This window comes from Mesoplodon densirostris, chromosome 9 (genome assembly GCF_025265405.1).
Source record: "Mesoplodon densirostris isolate mMesDen1 chromosome 9, mMesDen1 primary haplotype, whole genome shotgun sequence".
Classification (NCBI taxonomy): Eukaryota; Metazoa; Chordata; class Mammalia; order Artiodactyla; family Ziphiidae; genus Mesoplodon; species Mesoplodon densirostris.
Window position 1 is genome coordinate 88,990,680 of NC_082669.1, and position 24,061 is coordinate 89,014,740.

Consider the following 24,061-nt stretch of genomic DNA (forward strand, 5'->3'; position numbering starts at 1 on the left):
TACCCAGAGGGTGCTAGTTAATAGAGTAACATCCATCTGGTTCTAGGTTTCCAACATCATAGAAGGATTCTTTCCTGGGTTCCATTTGCTTCAACATTTTACATTCTCGTCAATGTCCTGGATGAGACTAGAGAGGACATCATAACATTTGTAGACCAGCCAGTGACCATGTTGGATGACTGAATCAGGATCAAGAAGGAAGCCGACATGTTAGAAACAAGGGCTAAATCCAATAAGATGAAAAGTAATAGACATAAATGTAAAATGAGGTGATTAAGTCCAAAAGGACAATTGTTTTGTACAGACTGGACAGTAGCAATGGCTGAGAAACAATCCATGCAGCTAAGGCTTAGAGATTTTAGTCTATAGAAAGGTTAATATGAATCAACAGTAAACAGAATGTTTGTTCAATGAATGAATAAGTGTAGTATAGAATAATAAAGAGGGATGAAGAAAGAAGGGAAGAGGAGGGAAGGAGAAAGGAGAGGAGGAAAAGAGGGAGAAGAGAGAATCTATATGAAAAGAAGAAAAACTCCATTTGTCTCTGTGCGACCCAGACCATCCTAGACGTACTGCAGTGTAAGTATGGATGGACGAACTGGGTACACTCAGGAGTGATCTGAGATGGTGTCAAATCAGCACCGTTCAAGGAATTCTTGAAGGAATCAGGCATCTTTAGCCTTGGAGACCTGATCATCATGTTCAAACATCCTAAGGACTTTCATGGGAAAAAGAATTGGAGGTGTTGTTGTTTGGACCTAATTGTTACAAATAAGATAATGAATGGAAGGCACAAAGCAGCAGAATTAGATTCTGTACTAATATCTTAGCGTCAAAGTTCTCCAAGGATGGAGCTACTGGCCACTCTCTCCAGGATGTACTGGAGCCCTGACTGGAAGATCCTTGGCAGAGCTTTTGCAAAATTAATTCAAGCATCAGATAGGTGATAGGGCTAGACAATCTCTCAAAGTCCCTCCCAACCCCAATATTCAAACATTTTCTTGTGGTGCAAATTAAGTTCTTGCAAAAGATTTTCTCTAATAAAAACAATGAAAACAAATGGTTAGCCTGGAGACGGGAACCAAGCCTTTAGGAAATCCTAAGAGAACTGCGTGTTTGCTCTCTAGAGAACTAATCTCCTTCCCCAGGAATGTATTAATATCTCTTTGTCCTCTTCTGTACCGGCTGACTCTGGGAATCTGCACACAGCATGCTTTATCTTGCTAAATATAATAGTCCATCCAGCATTCTTTCTTTGTGCGAAATCCCTATTCACTTTCATAAATTACATGAATGGATGTGAAGTGTACTTTCCTTTATTCAATACAGACTATTCCCAAAAGCAGCCTGAAACATGCCAAACATCTGCTCCTACACACAGTTCAATACATGATATTGATATGTGTTATTACTGGGTGAATTCTGAATACAAGGCCAATTTAACACACTCCTGAACAACTCCCTCTTCCTCCCATGGCCCAGTCACAGAAAGCTCAAGGAAATCAGAATGATTCTAATATTTGCCCAAGCAAGCTACAACTAAGCAGGTAAATCTGCTAAAACAAAAACCACAATAGACCATTCCAAAATCTAATATAAATTAGATAAGTATAAGTATGACAAATGTTTCTCTAATTTAATAAATATTTTTACATATATAAGTACTTTTTACTCTCTGCTATACTTGAATACTCAAAGATGTTGCTTTTCCATACTATGAGTTCCTGGGTGTTTTGAGTGCTTGTTATGAGTTTATCATATATGCCTAGTCCATGTTTTAATGATTGAATGCAATTATTGTTGGTCGTGTTACAACGAAAGTGACCAAAATCCCTACATTTTGAATTCATTCTAGTCATCTACAGAGATCTCTCCCACAGACAGTGAATTTCCTAACAGACATGCTCATAAAGACACTCAGAGTAAACACAACTTTATTACCACTGAGGGCTTTGGCCCCAAATACCTCTCTGGTCTCCTTTCCTGCTGAAGTGACTTGGGACCTCATGTGAGTTTGGCAGACTCTTTCTGTCCCTTGGGCTAGAGATTAATTTTTAAAAATAGCCCTAGAAGCTGATCCTTGATTCCTTCACAAGTCCCAGTCTGATTCTAGTTCCTGACAAAGCCACTGCTCTCACACAGATCACATCTGCCCAGAGGAAGCAGGTTTTCCTAATGAGTGAAGTCTTTCTATACACCTGTGTTGTCCAATATAGCCACTAGCCACATAGGGCTATTTAAATTTAATTTTAAGTAAATTAAAATTAAATTTAAAATTCAGTTCCTTGGTGTACTAGCCACATTTCAAGTGCTGAATAGCCACATGTGGCCAGTGACTAGGATGCCATTTTGTTCTTGACTTTGGCCAACTTTTTTCTTGGAGTTGGGCAGACTCATCTCCCGCTAAAGATCAGAGTGTGAAACTGTTTACTCATTTCTGCATTCAACACATATTTATCAATTTCTTTTCTAGCTGCTGGATATATCACCATGCACAAAACAGATATGTACCTGCTCTCATGGAGCTGTCATTCTAGTGGAAAAAACAAAAATAACAGGTAAACAGCTAATGGAAAAGATTATCTAAGTTACTATTTTTTTCTTTCTTTTTTTTTTTGGCCACGCCCCGCGCAGCATGTTGGATCTTATTATGGTTCCCCAATCAGGGATCGAACCCACACCCCCTGCAGTGGAAGCACGGAGTCTTAACCACTGGACCGCCAGTGAACTCCCTAAGTTTTGAATTTTAATGCTAGTGTACCTCCCTTTCAGCCTCATGGCAACAAGGTATTTTTGTTTCATTCAAGTGGGCCCATCCCTACAGTCGCCAGCCTGCTTTCCCTTGACAGTCTTCAGATGGCAAACACTGATGGTTTTAGGATTTCCTTGAATCTACTGTTTTTTCATTCAGTCTCCTTTTTTCTTTAGAATTTCTACTGACAGCTTTTTTTTTTTTCATCCTAAGACTTCTGATTTCAAAGCTTTATTTAACTTTGTCCCTTCTTGAGGAAAAAGAGTTTGTTGTTTTCCCATTATGAATCAAGATTTTTTTCATAAAGAAAGATACCATTACAAAAATACTTGAAACGAATTATTTTAAATTATCAAAATAACCATTTTCCACAATACTGTTTACTATTTTTTCTGCCTTTTTCTCATTTAACTGTCTACCCACAGTTAATTCTGTATGCTTTATTCCATCATCAAGGGTTCTCCAGGCTTTACAGTTTCAGTGATCACATTTTTAGGTGTGGCTAGTCTTAATATTTCTATTCCCAAATAGTACAGCAAACTACTAGACATTCCCTCCTGGAAGACCTCCACCCCCAGCTTCTTCACCTTGTCATTAGATCTTCAGACTGTCTCTTGAACTAAAATCTTTATTCTATTCCCAGTGGGCTATACCATCTAGGCTGTCACTACTCATACCTGGATTACTAAAACAACCTCCCCAAAAGGTTTAATGTCTCAATTTCTCTTCCTTGAAATTGATCATGTACACTAAATCATGGTTAATCTTAAAACAGTCTGTCATTGCCCCTCTCTGTCTTCTCTGCCCTGGGAGCAGCTCCTGCCACTTCCCCACCCCCAGAAAACATATGCTTGCCCCAACTTCATCTCCATCCCCTCACTGGTCAGGATCACCTCTCAGCTGCTGAGCCAACCACTCTCTGAGGTGGTGCTGACAGATGAGAGCCTCAGCAGCTTGGCAGCCTCACGCCCCCTGACCTTACTTATCCCTAGCAGCAGCTTCCAAAATGGCACCAATTCAAGGAACATTGACACAGCAGCCAAGTTCACTGAGGTTGGAGCTGCCATGGTCAGAGGGGCTGGCTCTGGGGCTAGGGTTAGGACTGTGTTTGGGAGTCTCATCACTGATTATGCCAGGAATCCTTCTCTGAAGCAACAGCTCTGTTCTTAATGCCATTCTAGGCTTTGCCCTCTTGGAGACCATGGGGGTCTTTTGCCTGATGATGGCCTTTCTCATCCTCTTTGCCATGTGATAGAGCTATCTCCATCTCCCAGCGTTCTTTCTTCCACATCTCATCTGCTCTGTATGTTCCTTTCCTTGTATCTTCCCAAGCAGGCCAGGAAAAGTGGTTGACTCAAGGTTTGACAGAGGGAAGACAAATAAATACTGTTTGAATAAGAAAAATTATAGCTTGTCATTACCCTACCTATGAACCCACCTTAGCTCCCTAATACCTATAGAATCAAATTTCTTTTTCATGAACTTATTGCTTTGAAAAGATAATGCTAAAACTGAGTAATTCTATTATTAAAGTGACCTTTTCATTTACACATATTATAAATGACCTATTTGGTCTCTGAAAATGATTTTGGATTTTTCAGGCTGCTATACCACTGGCTCCTATGACTTATTATGTACCTGCATATGTCTCCTCATTTTATCTAGTTAAAACTTTTCTAATTATCTTCCTCCCAAGTTTCCACCAAACTCTTCTTCCACAGAGCACGCGTGCGCGTGCACACACACACACACACACACACATGAGGGAAGGAAGAAAAAAAGCTTTTAGAGATAATTTACTGAGTTCACTGACATAAATGGGAGTTTTAAGAAGAACAAGCAAACTATTTCAGCCAATTGTATATACCTTTCCCATTTCCTTTACACCCATTTGAAGCCTACACTATGTCTTTTTCCATAGGATCCAAAGCTCAGTAGCTTGAATTAATTACAGACTGACATTCTACAGGCAAGTTTTGGTTCAACATCCACAAACTAAAGTCAGCCCAGCCTTTGAACACAGGATCTAGTAGTGATTAATAATTTCACCACTGACCAGGAGGATAACAAATAAAAAGAGCAAACTCATTACTTTATTGTGATTTCGAACTAAATGTTTATCTTCTATGTATTTTACATGTCCAAAGAACAAGACTGTAATTTGAGTTTATTAGTAATTGAAGCAGAACTAATGAAAGATTCTTTATTGGAATGTTCTAGTTACCTTTTCAAAAATATCTATGTCCTTTTTCATGAAGATTAGATGTATAAAAGAAAGTTCAAGTCTCTTTTATTATTATCATAACTTGCTCTAGCAATCAAGGGAAAGGAAATTTATCTTTCTGTCATATTTTATTGCAGTTAAATTAATTCTTGTAGTTGTATTATGTCTTTAATACAGATTAACTGATGCTTAAAGTAACTAAAGTCCAACATTTTTTCCTTTTTTTTCATAATTAGTTTCTATTATCATAAATATACTAGACTCTGAGAAACTCAGTAGACTTTTTTAAAATATTTTTTTTAATGCAAACCACTTTTAAAGTCTTTATTGAATTCATTACAATATTGCTTCTGTTTTATGTTTTTTGGGGGCCTTGGGGGGTTTTTTTTGGCTGTGAGGCATGTGGGATCTTAGCTCCCCGACCAGGGATCAAACCCACACCCCCTGCATTGGAAGGTGAAGTCTTAACCACTGGACCACCAGGGAAGTCCATCTGTAGACTTTTATATTTATTACTTTTATATTTTTCAAGATCCCTTGAAAAATATTCAAAATTATTAACATACATACATGTAATACAATATACATTAATATGCATAAGCAATTTCACTAGATGAGATCATAGCCAATCAATGTTTAACCCACTTCTCAATACCATTTTATAGGAGCTTTAGGCTACCAGAATTAATTTCATTGACTTGGAAGAGTACAGAAGACATAAGTTATATCACAGGTCACAGGCAAATACTTGTGCTTAAACCCTTCTGTATCTCTATGGCAATATTTCCTTAACAAACACATATGGTACTTGCTATGTTTGAAGCCTTTTATATATGTTAATCCATTTAATCATCCTAACAACCTTATGAGTTAGGTAGTATCATGATCCCCATTTTACAGACAGAGAAACTACAGCACAAACAGGTTAAGGCTCTTGCCCAAGTCCACAGAGCTAATAAATGGTAAATTCAGAATGCAAACCTAGAAATCTGGCTCCAGAGTCTGAGCTCTTCAGCACTCTGCTAGGCTGCCTCTCCATCTTCAAAATTATTTCCATATTTGGAATCTAATTTCAATATTAAGAATATTAAAGCTTTTAATTTTGTGAAAAAAATATAACATTTTCACTTTCATATCTGAAATCATTTTGTGGCTGCTCCCACACAGGCACCCAAGGTCTCCCTGCTTCCCACCACACTGGCTCAGGTGCCCTCTTGCTGTGTACCATCCAGCTCTGTGCCTTCTCCTATAGCAGATCCTAACACGATTTCTGCATGTTAAATGCCAAGTTCTTTAAGGGCAGGGAGTACGTCTTTTCACGGGTGCATCTCAAACATGCACCTGTGCAGATAAAACATCGTTATAAATCGTCCGGCAGCCAAAGAGTTAAATAACTTTCTGATCAAGTTCTGACACCTATAATAAATAGATTTCTTCTCTACCCACGGGAGTAGACACCCATTCCATTTTTTAAATTAGCAAGTGTGTGTGGAAATAGGCTTGGGATTTGAAGGAAATGATACTGCAGAAAAACAGGTAAATGAATGGTCCACTTTCCTCTTGGCATAGAGCTTTCAAAATTTGGGGGCTTTGAGTTGAAAGACACTGGAGTCCCTCATTTGAAGAAGTGGCAGCCCAGCGGCACTGAGCTTTTCAAGCTGAAAGCCGAGGAATATATACCAAGCTACAATAACAAAATACTTCCATCAAAACCTCGCAGCAAGCAAACAATTGCCAGCCAGCACATTGCTCTGTACAAGAAATGACGTTGTGTCATTTTGTGCAAAGGACATCAAAACAACTTGTCAGATTAACAGAGGATTTAGATACCCCAGGAGAAGACTTTCACATATCACTTTAAGCATTCCCAGGAAAATTGCTATAGAAGCCCTTAGGGCACAATAATTTGAACCTAAGTAGACTTATTAACCAACACAAACCATCTTTTCTAAAATGTCTATTTCTTTATAAGTGTAAGGATTTGTTACAAGAGTCCTACTAACTCTTAGAAAATAAAGTTCTGCAGAGAAATGGTGATTTATTTGCTTTCATCCAGTAACATTCACTCGTCAAATTGTTAATTATGTACCTATTAGTGCTAGGCACTCTATTGAGTGTACTTATATGAATCATTTTTCTGCCAATAAAACCATATTTTTAACTTGGGTTAGTAATTTCCAGATATTTTGTCAAATTTAACAACAGTAGATAGTGAGTTCTTTGTATACATGGGAAGAAAGCAGAATTTTAACCGACATAAATAAATCTACATTTTATCTTGAATGGCAGGAACATATGTAGGTATGTGTCAGCTTACACATGTAGTTGGATTGTTCTGATTAACTGTCCATTTTGCATTTTTGCCTAATTTGATCACTCAGTTCACTGAAATAGCCAAATTGGCTTTGGCATTTAGATAGGGTTGGCTGTAGGTTCATAAAATAAAAGATCTGAATGGGCATTGGAAGACCAGCCCCCCTGGACCACAAGCTCCTGAGTATAAGAATTGTGATTTCTGTGGCTCTGGGGCTGGATGTATTTCCCAGCACAGACCAGACAATGATATATGATTTTTTAAATAAATGACCCCACATAACCTCTTTCAAGCCTATAAAACTATATCCCATTAATAAAAATTTCGAGAGGTACCAGACATTAAGATGTTCACTTGGTCATTACCCTTATAATATTAACCCTACCTAGATGCAGAGATCATACTGAGGCTCTTAAAACAAAATGATTTGAAACTAACTAGATTAATTCACCAAGACAAGCTATAACTTTACTAACAGCTGTTCATTTCAGTGAGTTTTCCTTCATTCTCTTAACTTTTCATCCCTGATACTGTTTTATTTTGGGTTTTGGTTTTTTACTTTTTTGTTATCTTTTGGGGGTACTCTAATTATTAAGTTAGAAGTTAACAAAATAATAAATTATAACTCTGCTTCTTGGTTACCAGCTTAAATTCTCTTAACAGTGCATGATTATTCAAGCTTATCTCCTTTCCATAACGTTGATAATATTATAATATGAAATGTGCACCTCTCATCATGGTGTCCTGTACCCTTTCTACTATAATGAATGTTTGCCTTATCTCCCAACTAAACCGTAAGCTAGAGCAGGGTCCAGATTCCCGTCCCTCTTTCTTGCCATCCTCACACCCTGACAGTATACACATGACGGTATCCACTCCAGGGACATGTTGGGGAAAGATAAGAGAGTACTGCAAAAATGGGGCAAGGAGGTGGCAGAGAAGAGTATCCCAAAGCTCTCTGATGAAAAATTGAATGAAAACTTCTAAGAGAAGTGAAATATTCTCTTTCACTCTCCCTCTTTTAATCACCACTTTTAAAACTTACACATCATCAAATTCTACTACAACCTGACAGCTACAATGACATTATGAAATATTTATTGTATCAGGCACTCTTTGGCCAACCAAAGAGCAATTCCCGGGCCCCAGTCACCTTTTGCTTACTTTCCCTGCTTCTCTTGCAGCCGGGGATGCCCATGTGACACAATTCTGGCTGGCACTGCCACTTCCCCGTTCTTCCTGTCTTGGACATACGATGTCTGGGCCTGCATTGTGCATTTTGCAACCATGAAGCAAAAATATGTGAAAACGAAAAACCAACTTGTTGGGAACAGTGAAACCGAGGATAAAATAGCATTATTGAACAATGCAAGCAAACCAATGCAAGTAATCTCCTTTCAGAACACTCGATGTGAGGATAAGACTTTGCTTGTGTAAGCCACTGCTACAGCCAAATTCCTTCCAACTCAGACACAGATTAAGACAGTTATAGTTTACATCCTGATTTTGCCTTTTACTAACTGTGACTTTGGGCAAATTATTAAACGTCTCTAAGTTCAGTTTCTCATCTGTGAAATGGACATAAGTGTAACTGCCATTAGAGAATTTTTGTGAATTATTGTGAGAAATATGAAATAATCCACGTAAAGTAATTAGCAGAACTTTAATATTACTCTCAAATGTTAAAGGTACATACTAATATTAAAATATAAAGACACAGGAATTTTTTTTTTTTTTTGGCGTTACGCGGGCCTCTCACTGTTGTGGCCTCTCCCGATGTGGAGCACAGGCTCCGGACGCGCAGGCTCAGCAGCCATGGCTCACGGGCCCAGCCGCTCTGCGGCATGTGGGATCTTCCCGGACCTGGGCATGAACTCGCGTCCCCTGAATCGGCAGGTGGACTCTCAACCACTGCGCCACCAGGAAAGCCCCCTCAAAGGAATGTTTTTAAAGTAAATGTTGTGTCTTTTTCCCCAAAAAATTGCATACAAAAAAATTAAATATTTAGGGTGGTAGAGAATTCAATGTTTTATAAAATAATTCTCACTCTCTATATCTTTTAGGTCAAGACATCTACAATTAGCATTAATACACTCATCTGTGACTACATTAGGTGGTACTATAATCACTATGATTTAAATGTTTTTGTTCTGGTTATTGTCACAGAAAAATAAACTACTTCCTCAAGCATAAGGATAGACTGAAATGGCTCGCACTGACCCCCAACTTTTTTTTTCTTGAATTTTTAAATTTTATTTTACTGATTTTTTTACACAGCAGGTTCTTATTAGTCAATAATTTTATACACATCAATCCCAATCGCACAATTCATCACACCACCACCACCACCCCGCGGCTTTCCCCTCTTTGTGCCCATACGTTTGTTCTCTACATCTGTGTCTCAACTTCTGCTCTGCAAACCGGTACATCTGTACCATTTTTCTAGGTTAAACATATATGTGTTACTATGCGATATTTGTTTTTCTCTTTCTGACTTACTTCACTCTGTATGACAGACTCTAGATCCATCCACGTCTCAACAAAGGACCCAATTTCATTCCTTTTTATGGCTCAGTAATATTCCATTGTATATATGTACCAGATCTTCTTTATCCATTCGTCTGTCGATGGGCATTTAGGTTGCTTCCATGACCTGGCTATTGTAAACAGTGATGCAATGAACACTGGGGTGCATGTGTCTTTTTGAATTATGGTTTTCTCTGGGTATATGCCCAGTAGTGGGATTGCTGGGTCGTATGGTAGTTCTATTTTTAGTTTCTTAAGGAAACTCCATAGTGTTCTCCATAGTGGCTGTATCAATTTACATTCCCACCAACAGTGCAAGAGGGTTCCCTTTTCTCCACACCCTCTCCAGCATTTGTTGTTTGTAGATTTTCTGATGATACCCATTCTAAATGGTGTGAGGTGTACGTCATGGTAGTTTTGATTTGCATTTCTCTAATAATTAGTGAGGTTGAACAGCCTTTCATGTGCTTCTTGGCCATCTGTATGTCTTCTTTGGAGAAATGTCTATTTAGGTCTTCTGCCCATTTTTGGATTGGGTTGTTTGTTTTTTTTAATATTGACCTGCATGAGCTGTTTATATATTTTGGAGATTAATCCTTTGTCCAGTGATTCATTTGCAAATATTTTCTCCCACTCTGAGGGTTGTCTTTTCATCTTGTTTATGGTTTCCTTTGCTGTGCAAAAGCTTTTAAGTTTCATTAGGTCCCATGTGTTTATTTTTGTTTTTATTTCAATTTCTCTAGGAGGTGGGTCAAAAAGGACCTTGCTGTGATTTATGTCAAACAGTGTTCTTCCTATGTTTTCCTCTAAGAGTTTTATAGTGTCTGGTCTTACATTCAGGTCTTTAATCCATTTTGAGTTTATTTTTGTGTATGGTGTTAGGGAATGTTCTAATTTCATTCTTTTACATGTAGCTGTCCAGTTTTCCCAGCACCACTTATTGAAGAGACTATCTTTCTCCATTGTATATCTTTGCCTCCTTTGTCATAGATTAGTTGACCATAGGTGCGTGGGTTTATCACTGGGCTTTCTATCCTATTCCATTGATCTATGTCTCTGTTTTTGTGCCAGTACCATATTGTCTTGATTACTGTAGCTTTGTAGTATAGTCTGAAGTCAGGGAGTCTGATTCCTCCAGCTCCGTTTTTTTCCCTCAAGACTGCTTTGGCTATTCAGGGTCTTTTGTGTCTCCATACAGATTTTAAGATTTTTTGTTCTAGTTCTGTAAAAAATGCCATTGGTAATTTGATAAGGATTGCATTGAATCTGTAGATTGCTTTGGGTAGTAGAGTCATTTTCACAACATTGATTCTTCCAATCCAAGAACATGGTATATCTCTCCATCTGTTGGTATCATCTTTAATTTCTTCCATCAGTGTCTTATAGTTTTCTGCATACAGGTCTTTTGTCTCCCTAGGTAGGTTTATTCCTAGGTATTTTATTCTTTTTGTTGCAATGGTAAATGGGAGTGTTTCCTTAATTTCTCTTTCAGATTTCTCATCATTAGTGTATAGGAATGCAAGAGATTTCTGTGCATTAATTTTGTATCCTGCTAATTTACTAGATTCATTGCTTAGCTTTAGTAGTTTTCTGGTGGCATCTTTAGGATTCTCTATGTATAGTATCATGTCATCTGCAAACAGTGACAGTTTTACTTCTTCTTTTCCAATTTGTATTACTTTTATTTCTTTTTCTTCTCTCATTGCCATGGCTGGGACTTCCAAAACTATGTTGAATAATAATGGTGAGAGTGGACATCCTTGTCTTGTTCCTGATCTTAGAGGAAATGCTTTCAGTTTTTCACCATTGAGAATGATGTTTGCTGTGGGTTTGTCGTATATGGCCTTTATTATGTTGTGGTAGGTTCCCTCTATGCCCACTTTCTGGAGATTTTTAATAATAAACTGGTGTTGAATTTTGTCAAAAGCTTTTTCTGCATCTATTGAGATGATCATATGGTTTTTATTCTTCAGTTTGTTAATATGGTGTATCACATTGATTGATTTGTGTATATTGAAGAATCCTTGCATCCCTGGGATAAATCCCACTTCATCATGGTGTATGATCCTTTTAATGTGTTGTTGGATTTTGTTTGCTAGTATCTTGTTGAGGATTTTTGCATCTATATTCATCAGTTATATTGGTCTGTAATTTTCTTTTTTGTAGTATCTTTGTCTGGTTTTGGTATCAGGGTGATGGTGACCTCACAGAATGAGTTTGGGAGTATTCCTTCCTCTGCAATTTTTTGGAAGAGTTTGAGAAGGATGGGTGTTAGCTCTTCTCTAAATATTTGATAGAATTCACCTGTGAAGCCATCTGGTCCTGGACTTTTGTTTATTGGAAGATTTTTTTTTTTTTTTTTTTTTTTTTTTGCGGTACGCGGGCCTCTCACTGTTGTGGCCTCTCCCGTTGCGGAGCACAGGCTCCGGATGCGCAGGCCCAGTGGCCATGGCTCACGGGCCCAGCCGCTCCGCGGCATATGGGATCCTCCCAGACCGGGGCACGAACCCGTATCCCCTGCATCGGCAGGCGGACTCTCAACCACTGCGCCACCAGGGAGGCCCTATTGGAAGATTTTTAATCACAGTTTCAATTTCATTACTTGTGATTGGTCTGTTCATATTTTCTATTTCTTCCTGGTTCAGTCTTGGAAGGTTATACCTTTCTAAGAATTTGTCCATTTCTTCCAGGTTGTCCATTTTATGGCATATAGTTGCTGGTAGTAGTCTCTTAGGATACTTTGTATTTCTGCAGTGTCTGTTGTAACTTCTCCTTTTTCATTTCTACTTTTATTGATTTGAGTCCTCTCCCTCTTTTTCTTGATGAGTCTGGCTAAGTGTTTATCAATTTTGTTTATCTTCTCAAAGAATCAGCTTTTAGTTTTAATGACCTTTGCTATTGTTTTCTTTGTTTCTATTTCATTTATTTCTGCTCTGATCTTTATGATTTCTTTCCTTCTGCTAACTTTGGTTTTGTTTGTTCTTCTTTCTCTAGTTCCTTTAGGTGTAAGTGTAGATTGTTTATTTGAGATTTTTCTTGTTTCTTGAGGTAGGTTTGTATAGCTATAAACTTCCCTCTTAGAACTACTTTTGCTGCATCCCATAGATTTTGGATCATCGTGTTTTCATTGTCATTTGTCTCTAGGTATTTTTTGATTACCTCTTTGATTTCTTCAGTGATCCCTTGGTTATTTAATAACGTATTGTTTAGCCTCCATGTGTTCGTGTTTTTTACGTTTTTTTCCCTGTAGTTCATTTCTAATCTCATAGTGTTGTGGTCAGAAGAGATGCTTGATATGATTTCAGTTTTCTTAAATTTACTGAGGCTTGATTTGTAACCCAAGATGTGATCTATCCTGGAGAATGTTCCATGCACACTTGAGAACAAAATGTAATATGCTGTTTTTGGATGGATTGTCCCATAAATATCAATTAAATCCATCTGGTCTATTCTGTTTCCTTATTAATTTTCTGTTCGGATGATCTGTCCATTGGTGTAAGTGAAGTGTTAAAGTCCCCCACTATTATTGTGTTGCTGTTGATTTCCTCTTTTATAGATGCTTGCAGTTGCCTTATGTATTGAGGTGCTCCTATGTTGGGTGCATATATATTTATAATTGTTATATCGTTTTCTTGGATTGATCCCTTGATCATTATGTAGTGTCCTTCCTTGTCTCTTGTAACATTCTTTATTTTAAAGTGTATTTTACCTGATATGAGTATTGCTACTCCAGCTTTCTTTTGATTTTCATTTGCATGGAATATCTTTTTCCATCTCCTCACTTTCAGTCTGTATGTGTCCCTAGGTCTGAAGTGGGTCTCTTGTAGACAGCATATATATGGGTCTTGTTTTTGTACCCATTCAGCAAGCCTGTGTCTTTTGGTTGGAGCATTTAATCCATTCACGTTTAAGGTAATTATCGATATGTATGTTCCTATGACCATTTTCTTAATTGTTTTGGGTTTGTTTTTGTAGGTCCTTTTCTTCTCTTGTGTTTACCACTTAGAGAAGTTCCTTTAGCATTCATTGTAGAGCTGGTTTGGTGGTGCTGAATTCTCTTAGCTTTTACTTGTCTGTAAAGCTTTTGATTTCTCCATCGAATCTGAATGAGATCCTTGCTGGGTAGAGTCATCTTGGTTGTAGGTTATTCCCTTTTATCACTTTAAGTATATCATGTCACTGCCTTCTGGCTTGTAGAGTTTCTGCTGAGAAATCAGCTGTTAACCTTATGGGAGTTCCCTTGTATGTTATTTGACATTTTTCCCTTGCTGCTTTCAATAATTTTTCTTTGTCTTTAATTTTTGCCAATTTGATTACTATGTTTCTCAGCATGTTTCTCCTTGGGTTTATCCTGTATGGGACTCACTGCGCTTCCTGGACTTGGGTGGCTATTTCCTTTCCCATTTTAGGGAAGTTTTCAACTATAATCTCTTCAAATATTTTCTCGGGTCCTTTCTCTCTCTCTTCTCCTTCTGGCACCCCTATAATGCGAATGTTGTTGCATTTAATGTTGTCCCAGAGGTCTCTTAGGCTGTCTTCATTTCTTTTCATTGTTTTTTCTTTATTCTGTTCTGCAGCAGTGAATTCCACCATTCTGTCTTCTAGGTCACTTATTCGTTCTTCTGCCTCAGTTATTCTGCTATTGATTCCTTCTAGTGTAGTTTTCATTTCAGTTATTGTATTGTCCATCTCTGTTTGTTTGTTCTTTGGTTCTTCTAGGTCTTTGTTCAACATTTCTTGCATCTTCTCGATCTTTGCCTCCATTCTTTTTCTGAGGTCCTGGATCATCTTCACTATCATTATTCTGAATTCTTTTTCTGGAAGGTTGGCTATCTCCACTTCATTCAGTTGTTTTTCTGGGGTTTTATCTTGTTCCTTCATCTGGTTCATAGCCCTCTGCCTTTTCATCTTGTCTATCTTTCTGTGAATGTGGTGTTTGTTCCACAGGCTGCAGGATTGTAGTTCTTCTTGCTTCTGCTGTCTGCCCTTTGGTGGATGAGGCTATCTAAGAGGCTTGTGTAAGTTTCCTGATGGGAGGGACTGGTGGTGGGTAGAGCTGACTGTTGCTCTGGTGGGCAGAGCTCAGTAAAACTTTAATCGCTTGACTGCTGATGGGTGGGGCTGGGTTCCCTCCCTGTTGGTTGTTTATCTTTAGGCAACCCAACACTGGAGCCTACCTGGACTCTTTGGTCGGGCTAATGACAGACTCCCGGAGGGCTCATGCCAAGGAGTATTTCCCAGAACTTCTGCTGTCAGTGTCCTTGTCCCCACAGTGAGCCACAGCCACCCCCTGCCTCTACAGCAGACCCTCCAACACTAGCAGGTAGGTCTGGTTCAGTCTCCCCCAGGGTCACTGCTCCTTCCCCTGGCTCCAGATGCGCACACTACTTTGTGTGTGCCCTCCAAGAGTGGAGTCTCTGTTTCCCCCAGTCCTGTCAAAGTCCTGCAATGAAATCCCACTAGGCTTCAAAGTCTGATTCTCTAGGAATTCCTCCTCCCGTTGCCGGACCCCCAGGTTGGGAAGCCTGACGTGGGGCTCAGAACCTTCACTCCACTGAGTGGACTTCTGTGGTATAAGTGTTTTCCAGTCTGTGAGTCACCCACCCAGCAGTTATGGGATTTGATTTTACTGTGATTGCACCCCTCCTACCATCTCCTTGTGGCTTCTCCTTTGTCTTTGGATGTGGGGTATCTTTTTTGGTGAGTTCCAGTGTCTTCCTGTCGATGATTGTCCAGCAGCTAGCTGTGATTCTGGTGTTCTCAGAAGAGGGAATGAGAGCACATCCTTCTACTCTGCCATCTTGGTTCAAGCACCCCCAAATTTCTTTTACCACCTCACCCAGAAACCTGAGTCATTGTGAATCTTTAGTGTTTCATTTATTAGGTTATTTTCAGGATATTCAACCATTTCTCTTGGATCACTGAAGAAAACCACAGGTCTCTGGGTTTTGTTTTCCTTTGTTTTAGTCACAAGCATTTCAGTTTCACTTCAACCAGATCATCATTCCCAATGTTTCTCTTTGGAAGCTTATCTCGCAAGGCTAATAAAAGATAGTGTTCCTAAGCCTAGAGACTTTCCATTTATAGCTTTCCATTAAGCTACTTAAAGGTAGATATTATTCCAATTAAATATTTAAAAGGTAGGTCCTTTTATGAAGTAGCTTTTTTATTAATTTAAAAAGAGATAATTATTTAAACTTCTAAATCTTTACTAATAGGATTTCAAATGACCTGCAACAAAAGACATAAATAGATTAAGATGAAAATAAATCAAAACATACCAAAGCACTGGAAAAGTGGATGCAAATATAAAAAATCATCATTGATGTGATTATGCACAAAATTTAGCTCTGAGCTTCCATGAGACTAAGGGGAAAATGGAAATATAGTTGATTAAGCAATTTCTCATGACTATATAGAGCAGATCTGTAATACTTTTATATACTAATTCCAAGTGTGGTCTTGGTACTAAATTCCATTAGGAATTTATCTTATGGGCCCTTCTTCAAGGAAAATCAACTTTCATAGTACATAGTGTTTTCATCAATAGGGTTCAGTAGCTGCTTTGAACATCAATAAAAGTCAATAGGGGCTTCCCTGGTGGTGCAGTGGTTGAGAGTCCGCCTGTCGATGCAGGGGACATGGGTTCGTGCCTCGGTCCGGGAAGATCCCACATGCCGCGGAGCGGCTGGGCCCATGAGCCATGACCACTGAGCGTGCACGTCCGGAGCCTGTGTTCCACAACAGGAGAGGCCACAACAGTGAGAGGCCCACGTACCACAAAAAAAAAAAAAAAAAATCAATAGCATGACATTACGCCAGTAATTTTTAAATTATTTTTAGCCATGGAATCTGGAAAATAAAATGTTATGTGGCAGCTATCATGTGTAACATAAGTAAATAAGCACTGCTCTAATTGAAACACAATTAAAGGGCCTGAAGCTACCATCATCATTGACTACAGAATCTGGATAAGGCAAAAGCCTGTGTAGCCAATAAACTGATCATATTAGTTACAAATATTAAAATGGAATTAAATTTCCTACAGCTCATATCATACTTAATGATAAAAGATTGCATGTCCTCTCCATATAACTGCAGACAAGGCAAGGATATTTACCTACATCAGTGCCATTGTACCTTACACAGGAGGTTCCAGCCAGTGCAATAAAGCAAGGGTGGAGGGAGAGGAAATACCAGGCATACAGATAGGAAAAGAAAAAGCAAAACTATTTTTATTCACAGACAACCTGTTTGGGTATTGTGTATGCAGAAAAACTTAAGAATCTACCAAAAAAAAAAAAAAGCCACTAGAACTAAGCAAGGTTGCAGGATACAAGATCAGTAACAAAAATCACTTGTATTTCTATATATAAACAACAGAGAATTGGAAATGAAACAAATATACATTTGCAATAGCATCAAAAAACCATGAAATACTAAGAAATAAATTTAACAAAATGTGTCCACAAGCAGTATACTTAAAACTACAAAATATTACTGAAAAAAGTTAAAGTCTTAAGGAAGTTGTTGAGGTGCACCCCCACTTAAATTCATATGTTGGAGTCCTAATTCCCAATGTAATGGAATTTGGTAATGGGACCTTGGGGAGGTAATTGGGTTTAGATGAGATAATGAGGGTGAAGCCCTTATGATGAAATTAGTCTTATGTCCCTTATAGAAGGGACATAAGAGAGTTTGTTTCTCTCTCTCTGCACACAAGAGATCATGCAAGCACACAGTAAGATGGCAGCTGCCTACAAGTCAAGAAAAAAGAAGCATCAGCATTACATCTACTTTACTGATTTGATGTTGGACTTCCCAGCCTACAGAACTGTAAGAAAATAAAACTCTGTTTTTTAAGCCACTCAGTCTATGGTATTTGGTTAAGCCAGCCCACACTATGACAGACATATACCATGTTCATGGGTCAGTTGACTTAACATTGTTAAGATTAAGATATCAATTCACTCCAAATTGTTCTACAGCACAATCTCAATTGAAAGCCCAGCAGGCCTATATGGCCCAGCAATTCCACTCCTAGATATATAGCTAAAATAACTGAAAACAGGTACACAAACATACTTGCATGTCAGTGTTTACTACAGTAGATTTTTATAAAGTTCAACGTATATCTGTCATATGACCCAACCATCCCAAGACTGATTAAATTATATACCTACCCTACAAGAATGTCCATAGCAAATTTATTCATAGTAGCCAAAAAACTGGAAAATAAGCCAACTATCCATCAATAAGTGAATATATAACCAAATTGTGATACATCCATTCAGTAGACTATTACTTAACATTAAAAAGTAATAGACTAGTTTACTATTGTTACATGCAATGACATGGATAAATTTTTCTGTCATTTTTGAATAGTTTTGCTTGCTCTGGAATTCTGGATAAATGGAATGATATAGTATGCATGTCTTTTGCTCAGTAAGATGTTTTTGGTCCATACATACAATGGAATATTATTCAGCCATAAAAAGGAATGCAGTTCTGATGCATGCTACAATACGAATGAATCTTGAAAACATTATGTTATGTGAAATAAGTCAGTCACAAAAGAACAAATACTATATGATTCCATTTATATGTGATGCCTAGAATAGACAAATTCATAGAGGCAGAAAGTAGATTAGAGATTACCAGGGGCTGGGGAGTATTGAGTGTTACTCCTTAATGGGTACAGAGTTTCTTTTTGGGATCATGAAAAATTTCAGAAGTAGTGGCAATGGTTGCATAATATCATGAATGTAATTAATGTCATTGAATTGTATACCTTAAAATGGTTAAAATGGCAAACTTTATGTTATATATGTATTATTACAATAAAGAAAATTATTTACAAAAAATCCTAGGAAGCTTTTTTTGTAGAAAACAAGTTGATTATAAAATATACATGACTATGTGAAGGACTTAGAATAGTCAAAATCATTTTGAAAAGAATAACTAAGTTGGAGGACTTACATTACCTGATCTGAAGACTCACTATAATGCTACAATAATCAAGATAGTGTACTATTGGTAAAGCGTAGATATACAGATCAATGGAGGAGAACAGAGTCTCCTCCACTGAATCTGGAAATAGATTCATATACAATCAATCAATTAATTTTTGACAAAGTACCATGGTAATTCAATACGGAGAGTAGTATTTTCAATGAATGGTAGAGAACATCTGGATATGCACATGAATAAATGAACTTTGACCTTTCCTCAGATTATACACCAAAATTAACTCAAACTGGGTCATAGACCTAAATGTAAAAACCAAAACAATAAATCTTCCAAAGGGAGAAAACTTTGCAAAAACCTAACATTAATCAATTGAATTTCACCAAAATTAAAATCTGATCTTCACAGACTCCATTAAGAAAATAAAAAGTTAAGCACCAAAATGGGAGGAACTGGGATGAAATGTTTATATATATGTGTGTATATATGAGCATATATATGTGAATGTACATACACATTCATTTGTATGTATATATGTGTATATATATGAATGTGTGTATGTATATATATATGAATTCATATATATATATGAATTGTGTGTGCAGGTATATCTGACAAAGGACTTGTATTCAGAACTTAATAACAAGACAACAAAATCCCATTTTAAAAAATTTTCAAAAGGTTTGAACACTTCAAAAAGAAGATATACAAATGGCCTCTAAATACATCAAAAAATGAATTACTACATTAGTCAAAAGAAAAATGCAAATTTAAACCACATTAAGATACCATCGCAAATCCATTAGAATGGCTAAAACTTAAAAGACTGGAGCAAATGGAAATCTCATGCAATCCTGGTGGGACAGTAAAGTGGTATAACTACTTCGTAAAGCAGTTTGGCAGATTCGTATAAAGTTCAACATATATCTGTCATATGACCCAACCATCCCCAAAACGATTAAATTATATGCCTACCTTACAAGAATATCCATAGCAGATTTATTCATAGTAGCCCAAAAACTGGAAAACAAGCCAACTATCCATCAATAAGTGAATGGATAACCAAATTGTGGTACATCCATTCAATGGATTACTACTTAACATTAAAAAGAAATAGACTATTTTACTATTGTTACATGTAATGACATGGATAAATTTCAAAAACATTTTACTGAGCTAAAGAAGACATGTGTACTATATCATTCCATTTATCTGGAATTCCAGTAAAGCAAAACTATTCAAAAATGACAGAAAACAGGTCGGTGTTTGCCCAGGATTGTGGCTGGTAGGAGAGAGGGGTGACTGCAAAGTGGCATGAGGGAACATTTTTGGGTGATAGAAATGTTCTATATCTTGATTGTGATGGTGATTACATAGATGCATACATCTTTCAAAACTCATTCAACTTTATACTGAGAATGGGTGCATTTTATTGCATGTAAATTATACTTTGATAAATGTGTAAAAAATGGAAATAAATACCTGCATCCATTACTGAATCACATCATGTACTTGCTGAAGCTGTGATGAAATGGATTGTCAGAGCAATACAGCCAAGCTCACACACAGGTAAGCTAAAGTGTGGGTGTAAATTCAATTTCAGAATAAACAGACTCCTGAGTCACTGGCAGAATCAGGGGCAAGCTCTCCCTCATGCCCAGTTGGGAAATGTCCACATTCTTTTCCACCAGCAGTGTACATATCCCAGGTCAACAGCTCGAGAGCCAGGAGAAAGACTATGGGGCATTTTCCTCCTAGAAGAAGACAGCTGCTCTTGGCAGTGGGTACTTGAGACAGGACTCAGGAAACCTTTGCTATGGCCAGCTCTCCAGAAGGTATATGCTTTAATAATAAAGCATTTTTTATCTGTGCATGATTAGATATTTGTGCATTTTTGTCACTTCTATTGCTTCCCTAACCAGAACAGCCCACTAATTCTCAATCCCCCACCTTGAAGATAGCCCAGAAATGATTTTAAAACATTGAAAGCATAACTAAAGTGGTGGCTTATATTTTCTTTGCACAGATAAAAATTCATCCTGTTTTCTAAATTTCTTAGTAAAGTTCATTTTCACTGATGATCATAAGGCAACTTCTAGTACTAATATTAATACTAATACTATGGTTCTCAAACACTTCATGATCTTAACCAAATCCTCAGAGGTCTATGATGGGCCTGGAATTAGGGTCCAAAGATATGCATTTTAACATCTCCCTGATGATTCTAGTGTAGATAGTCTTCAAACATAGTTTAAGAAACACTGCTTTAATGGGTTCACTGTTTCATTGCTTTGCCACAGACACGACTTTTTATTCCTCCAATTAGGTTGGAGTGAGTTGACAGGCTAGATAATAACCAAAATACATAATCAAAGTCAATTTAGTCACTATATACTTTCTTCAAACAGTCCCTCATGAAGATACAACATGATTATTTTTGCACGGGGAAATATATATTTGATTGTTGAGTTTGCTTCTGTTAAACAAATTTTAAATACAAATGGCACTGATTCTATAAATAATAACATCCTGGGAAAACAACACATAAAGAATCTTTATACTTAACTCTTAGAGAATGGCAACATGAATTGCTTAAAAAGACATGAAATAGCTTGCTGCTATCAATTAAATTTCTTCTGAGAAAAGGTGTGAATTCTTACAGGTGGTAACCAGATGGGGAATTAGTCCCTTCTCATCCACAGGCAGAAAGTCTATAAAATGTCTTCTACAACTGTGGAAGAAAGGGAAGACGTTTTGTGCCAAGAAATTTTGCAGCTTGTGCATTGGAAGAGTGCTGCACCTCTTGGGAGCAAACCATATTACGTGTAACCATGTAGTGTCGAATAGAACAGATAACTAAACTACAGAAATTGAGTTCACGGAGAAGCAATATGTCAAAGTCTAACTTTGAACAAAGGTAGACAGACTGAAACATTTCCACGACTGTGCCTGGTTTTGGTCTTGAAAATGACCTTTCCAACATGAGCCCACTTGGGTCAACATGCGATGCAGAAGACAATCAGTAAATGGAAGGGAGCTAGGATAACAACAGGAGAGGATCAATCACAACTAGCCAGAGACCCTCCTAGCCTCTCATGGTTAAGGGTTCGCAAACACCTTAATGAGTCAAGCTGACAGTTAACCCCCGAACAATATGTAGTCATGCTTATATGTAATTTATTTATAGATTTTTCTTTACATATGCCTAAGCTAACGAACTATCTGTTTCAATTTAAACAGTTTATTTTGCAGGGTGTGGCCTCCCATTCTCAGTAATTCCTTTTAAGGACTTTAAAACCACTTTCATTATCAAGAAAAGGTATTCAAACTAGGTGAATCCAATCAACAATTGTAATGATAAGAGCATCTCTTTTTATTAGTGGCTCTTAACTTTTAAGAAAGATTTTAAAGAAAATTCCTTGTGAGTGCTTTAATCTAAAAAATAAATTATTTGAATATGAATTCAATTAAACAAGCTCAAAACCAGATGATGGAACTACAAAATAAGATTTAGAAAAAGGGATTGCACAAATAAGGAAAGAAATTGATGGTCAGTATAAATTAAATTAATAAAATAACAAACACATTAGTAGGATCAAAGAACTGAATAGACAAGGTTGAAAATTAAATTACTCACTAGAGGAAACACTTGAGAAAATCAAGTAAAGGCAGAGAAAAAATACAAAACCTAACACAATTATAAGAAAAGTAACATATATAGAAGGTAGATAACACAATAAATGCAACAGAGAAAGTATTCAAAGATATAGTGCAACTAAGCTTCTCTGATAATTAAGGGAAAAAATAAATGTGTATATTGAAAGGGCACATGCAATTACAAGAAACATTGATAAGTGATGATCATCTGCAAGAAAGACCTTGGCTACAAATTTTCCCCCAACTTCAAGGATGAAGAACAACAACTTAGTTATCAGTTCTTTCTGTCTATTATTCTACCTACACACATAAGCATAGAGAGATTTCTAGAATGATAATCATCAAAATTATAATGATTATTTCTGGGAGGTAGAATTTGAGGTGGGCAATCACATTTTTCTTTGTACCTTCCTCTATTGTTTTTATATTTATAATGAACTTGTGCTACTTTGACAAAAGCAAAACTCATTATAGGAAGGAAGGAAGGAAGGAAGGGGGGGAGGGAGGGAGGAAGGAAAGAGACTATGGATCTGCAAGATACTATTTTATCTCTTTTCTTGTTACCTAATCTTTACCAAAAAAAGAAGAGGAAGAAGAAGAGGAGGAGGAAGAGAAAGAGAGAAAAATCATTCATTTTGTATTGATCATAAATCATATACGTGAATTCTTGGGAATATCTGCTTATGCCTGATATATTAGAATTTCACTCAGTGATTTTTTCCTGATATCTGTCTCTAATTTGAAGTATCTGAAGGAGAACTCCATATTTGTAGAGACCCAACTGTGCTACTGATTAAAAGAGGCCTGTGTTCCATAAATATTTACATTCCAGTTTAGGAGAGCACAGAAACAACTTAGTGGGCCTGTTGCTTTCCCACTAAAACAGACTACTCAACAAAACCATTCTGGATCATTTTCTACATCGAATTATCTTTTCTACCAGATCTCTGGTAGAATGTCAATTCCCCAAAGACATGGACTGTGCTTTCTCTTCATTACAGATAATGCAGGGCTTTGCATGGTGGAAGTACTAAAAATAAAAAATAAAAATTGTAAGCTATTGACAGTCACGGTGATGACATTGTTTCAAACTCAGTAAGGCCAGGCCGTGAACTATCTTAACCAGACATATCTCCATTAAGTTGCAGACCTAAGAGACTTTGCCAAGCACAATTCTGTTTGCAATGAGTCTCTTACAATTATCTACTATCTTCCCAATCCCTCTCTTGGCATTTCGCTTAGAATTTTAGCAACCGGCTCATTGGAAACTTCTCCTCCACTATGCCAGGCACTGTTTTTAGTAACTCGAATATGTCTTGTTCTATCTTTCTCTCTCTCCTTCTAATTCTAAAATTAGAATTTTACTCAGTGATCTTTGCCTATCTGTCTCTAATTTGAAGTATCTGAAAGAGAGAAAACCTAAACCTATCTACCTAGCAAAAACCAAAACCTATCTGCTCCCCACTTGCACCCCAGTACCTGAAAGTGGCTGGAGAAAAACACACACTTGAGTTACCAGACCTCATATAAAGTTTTAAGGAATAATTTTAAGAAAACTATTCATTTTTTAAAAATAAATTTACGACCATAAACCTCAAGAAACACCCCATCAGCATCCTTC

At 37.3% G+C, this 24,061-nt stretch overlaps 1 protein-coding gene and 1 pseudogene across 2 annotated transcripts in view; one reads left to right on the forward strand and one right to left on the reverse strand.

Moving 5' to 3' along the window:
* GRM8 (glutamate metabotropic receptor 8) overlaps nucleotides 1-24,061 on the reverse strand; it is a 764,868-nt gene that overhangs the window by 510,613 nt on the left and 230,194 nt on the right. The window lies entirely within an intron of this gene.
* LOC132496426 (ATP synthase F(0) complex subunit C2, mitochondrial-like) lies at nucleotides 3,495-4,004 on the forward strand (annotated as a pseudogene).